Source organism: Cervus elaphus, chromosome 21, assembly GCF_910594005.1.
Source record: "Cervus elaphus chromosome 21, mCerEla1.1, whole genome shotgun sequence".
Lineage (NCBI taxonomy): Eukaryota > Metazoa > Chordata > Mammalia > Artiodactyla > Cervidae > Cervus > Cervus elaphus.
The window spans coordinates 30,909,443-30,914,211 of NC_057835.1; the positions used below are offsets into that span (position 1 = coordinate 30,909,443).

Sequence of the window (4,769 nt, forward strand, 5' to 3'; positions counted from 1 at the left end):
GTTTATCCTGCTCTGATGTCAAGATGCTCATAAGTGGGTGCCCATCTCCTATGGAACAGTGACCATGTTTTCCACAGCCTTTCAGAACATCTGCCAGTGCTACCCAAACAAATCCTGACATAATTAGGCAGCTCTAATGTAAATGTTTAATAGAGGCATGGGACTCTCCTCTGATTACTTCACTGCTGCAGAGAAATAGGACCCAATTTAACATTAAGCCTATAATTAGCAAATAGAGCTCTTTTGCTAAAGTAAACGAAATCCCTTGCATTTGGACAATAACTTGCATTCAAAAGTTGAATTTAAATAACCTAGATAATCACAGCCCTAATTTGAACACACTAACCTGGTCAATCTCATTTAAGTTGCTTTCAAAGGGTAAATTCAAATCACTGTTTCCTTGAGTGGATTTAACTTGGAGCTATTTGTGCGTGTGTATGTGTGTGTGTGGTTTTTTTTTTTTTTTTTAGTTTTTAGCATAGAAGTAACAGAGTCTTCTACTCCTTCCATCACCATTCTTTTTCTTTTTTCAGTGCTTACAAAGTATATTAGAACATTTATGGCTTTTATAGTTTAATGTTAGAATAGCACAGGTGTAAATGGTACAAGGCTTAATGCACATCTTTCTTTGGTTCTCTTTCAAGAACAGGAGACACCCTGTGGCTTCCCCTTTTATGTTTCAACAGGGGGAGTAGATTGGGCCAGTCTGAATTCTCAGTGTCTCAGGACATATAGCCCTGTCTGTTGTTGAACAGGGCAGCTGATTGTCCTTTATTTATGTCCTTATAGGTTACGATTTGAGCAGAGGCTGCCATTTTGTTCTATTGTTATTGGTAATGACAAGATTTTGGGTGTGGCCATGACAGTGTCTGAGAAAAGTGGATATACAAAGTCACGGCGGAAAGGAGATCAAGCAGTGGAGAGGCCAGAGTGTGGGAGAGATTAGTACAAGTATCCTGAAATTGCTAAGAATTAAAGCAGGAGAAAGCCCATGGCGGGAGCTAGGGTCTAGAACCAATAAAAATGAATGGAAATAAAAAACAAACCAAAAAGTTATACAATAATTATTTGATTTGTGAAATTCAAAGCTTGAGGAACCTTTAGAAGGAAGGGAAGGAGAATAGCTTGAAACTAAGAAGTAAGAAAAGCAAGTCGACCCCCTGCCACAGTTTCCAGCATGATATCCAAGGCAGAAGGAAACACAGCCTCCACTTGAGAGGGTTGAAGGAGGTAACGTAAGATCCTCAGGGGAGAAGCAGGTTTTCCTACATGACAGGAGCATTTAGAAAAGAGGCTAAGAATGCAGGGAGATGTGCTGATGGAAGGTGAGATCCAGAGGGCGTAGGAAGGTTTAGAGGTGGGCCAGGGGGAAAGAAAAGAGGCCATCAGAGACTGAGGATGACTGACGTCCCCCATCTGGAGCTTCTTAAGACAGCAGCTTCTGAAGACAGCAGAATCAAGCAGAACCAAGTTGGTTTCTGCCATTTCAAAGTAGGTGGTGGTGGTGGAAAGGCTGAGTGTGAGCCAAGGACAGGAGTGGTAGCTGGGGATGTCTCTACTCCCCTGATGAGAGTGTAGATGCTCCAGAGGTATCACACTGTCAGTTCCAGTATGCCTGTCAACTTGATTCCTACTGGGAGAGGAGGACATGCTCTTGGAGGCTGTGTGCTTTGCCTGCACCCTCAATGATGAAGCTGAGACTTCTGTAGACACCTACCAGCAAAGGAATGGGCTCAGTTTTTACTCCTGCTGACAAAGGTGTAAGTAGGCATGTTGTCAGTCCCAGAGCCCTGGTCCACTCCAGAAATGCAACACTATTCAACACTGTCTTAATTCCCCAGGATATGGGGAATTTTCAAATTCTTCAATGATCTGTACCTCAAATACATTAATTGATGTGTAAAGGACCCAAGAAATATTCATGTTCAATGCTTTCATTCTACAAATGAGAAAATTGAGACTGAAAAGGATTAAATTACTTACCTTGGATAATGTCTTGCTGAAAGTTAATGAACAAATCAGAATGATAACTCAGATATCTTAATTCCTAAACTTCTGCTTTAAGGTTTGAAGAGTCCTTTGTTGGCTTCTAAATCATTATGGCTTTAATCACTTAAAAAATTAGTTTTAGGCCATAAAATATACAGATCATTTATCTTATGAATAAAGCTTTTAAATTGATAGTGTTTTATGACTGAATGTAGAATTTATCCATATTTTGAGCATTTCTTCACAAAATACTTCAGTTAAGTTCAGTTGCTCAGTCACATCTGACTCTTTGCAACCCCATGGACTGCAGCATGCTAGGCTTCCCTGTCCATCACCAACTCCCAGAGCTTGCTCAAACTCATGTCCATCGAGTAGGTGATGTCATCCAATCATCTCATCCTCTGTCATTCCCTTTTTTTTTTTTTTTTATAACCACGCCTGACTGGCTTGTTTTATTGGAGAAGAGGACGTGGAATTAACAATGTGAATGAAGACAGTTGGGACCTGAGGTTGGGAAGAACACCCTCCCCTCCCCATACAAGCCCACTGCCCCAAATAAAAAATAACCAACTATGGGAGAGCAGCTGAGACAGCGACTGGGGGCAGGGGAAGGACCATGCGTGTGCTGGGAGGGCCCAGAGGCAGCAGCCGCACGAGTACGCGAGTATAAGTCTCTGAATCTTCCATGTAGGTCTGTATAAATATATAGATACGCTGTTCGCTTGTCTCCCCTCTCTTCCTTCTGCTCCGTGCTGCGTGCCGCGGTCCCAGCTCCTCTTTCCATGTGAGGGCGAAGGGAAGGGGATGATGAGCAAGTCATCACCGGATGGCTATCAGACCCACATCCATCAGCTTCTGGATCTTCTGTGCTATCACAGGATTCTTTAAGTGTTCGCTGAGCGCCTGCGGGTCCTTCTGCATCTGTTCCAGGATGAGCCGCATGGCCGGGTCACTCATTATCTGCTGCACCTCCGGGTCGGCCATGGCCCGCCGCTTCACGTCCTCGGGGCTGTCGTGACGGTTGTACTGGGCCATCACGCAGCGCTGGTAACCATCTGCCGCCTCCTTGCAGCTGGAGTCCAGGTCGAGTGCCTTCTGGTAGACGTCCATGGCTTTCGTGTAGTCCTTCATCGCCTCCAGGGCGGCTGCCTTCCGCGTATAACCCTTGATGAAGGTTGGCTCCAGCTGGATGCACTCCTCACAGTCCTTGAGCGCCAGCTGGAACTCCAGGAGCTTGGTGTAGCAGGCGGCCCGGTTGCTATACAACTTGGCATCTTTGGGGTTCCGTTTGATGGCTTCCGTGTAGTGCTTCATGGCCTGCGGGTAGTCCCCTTTCTGGAAACACTCATTGCCTTTGTTCTTCTCCTCCAAGGCCAGGTCAGGGTTTATGTAGGCCAGCCGTTCTTGCTCCTTCAGGATTTTCTCTGCCTGTTGGCATTTCTTGAGCACATCTGGAGTTCGGTGCTCTGCCAGAGACTTGTTGTAGAAATGGATGGCATCCTTGTACTTTTCTTCTTTGAAATAAGAGTTGCCAATTCGTGCATAAGCTTTGGCAATCTGTCAGTAGTCTTCTCGGTTTTCTCGCCCCACTTCAATGGCCTTCTCACAAAGCTCCCGGCATTGACCATAGTCACCCTTTTCAAAGTACACAGCTGCTTGGTTGGTTATGTAAGTCATGTTGGTGGGATCCAGGTCCTTGGCTCTGTCGTAGTGCTTTAAGGCTGTGTCAAAGTCCTTCTTCTTATAGGCTTCATTCCCCAGCTCTTTTTCTTTCAGCGCCTGCTTTTTATTCTCTGGAAGGTCTTCTTCCATCGGCTCTGGTTTTGTCTCCTTTTTGGGAGGAGGTGGTGGTGGAGGTGTTGCAACTTCCTCCTCTTCATCCATACTGCCCAGATCAACTCCAAGCAGGACGCTAAGAGTAGTCATGATCCAGGGATCTTGCAGTTTCGTGCCCAGGTCAGACGGCTTGTTCCGCAGCTGCTCGATCAGTTCCCGGTAGGTAGGATCTGCGAGCAGAGTCTTTGTCCTGGGATCACTCTCCAACTTCTGGTACAGATTAGGCATGTTGAAAGGGTTCATGAATTTCCTTTCTGCCAACCGGGCCTCCATATTCTGTAAACCTTCTTTGAGCTGAGGATTGTTTGCTTCATGTTTTAAACCCTCCTCATAGGTCTGCTTGGCTTCTTCGAACCGGTTTAAGAATTCAAGAGCCGCTGCTTTTCGTGAATAGCCCTTGCCCCAGTCAGGCTTTAGGTCAACGGTTTTGCAGCCGTCCTCATAAGCCTTCTGGTAGTCTCCTTTCTTGGCATAGGCCGCTGAGCGATTGCTGTAGAGCACATGGTTCTGGGGGTCTAACTTAATGGCTTCAGAGTAGCACTGTAACGCATCGTCAATGTTGCCAGCACTCAGGGCTTTGTTGCCCTTCTCTTTGAGCTCATTTACCTGCTCCATAGCCCGGTCCGGAACCCCGTTGAATAGACTCCGTCGGCTCCGCGTTCCCAACCCATCCTCTGTCATTCCCTTCTCCTCCAGCCTTCAATCTTTCCCAGCCTCAGATTCTTTTCCAATGAGTCAGTTCTTCACATCAAGGGCCAAAGTATTAAAGTTTCAGCTTCAGCATCAGTCATTCCAATGAATATTCAGGACTGATTTCCTTTAGGATTGAGTGGCTTGATCTCCTTGCAGTCCAAGGGACTCTCAAGAGTCTTCTCCAATACCACAGTTCAAAAGTATCAGTTCTTTGGCATTCAGCTTTTTTTATGGTCCAACTCTCACATCCA

The 4,769-nt window shown here is 45.8% G+C and overlaps 1 pseudogene across 1 annotated transcript; it reads right to left on the reverse strand.

Moving 5' to 3' along the window:
* Window positions 1-2,401: 2,401 nt before the first annotated feature.
* On the reverse strand, window positions 2,402-4,491 carry LOC122679517 (annotated as a pseudogene). Its single transcript, XR_006336425.1, has one exon. The product of XR_006336425.1 is annotated as a stress-induced-phosphoprotein 1-like (transcript).
* Between the last annotated feature and the right edge of the window lie 278 nt (window positions 4,492-4,769).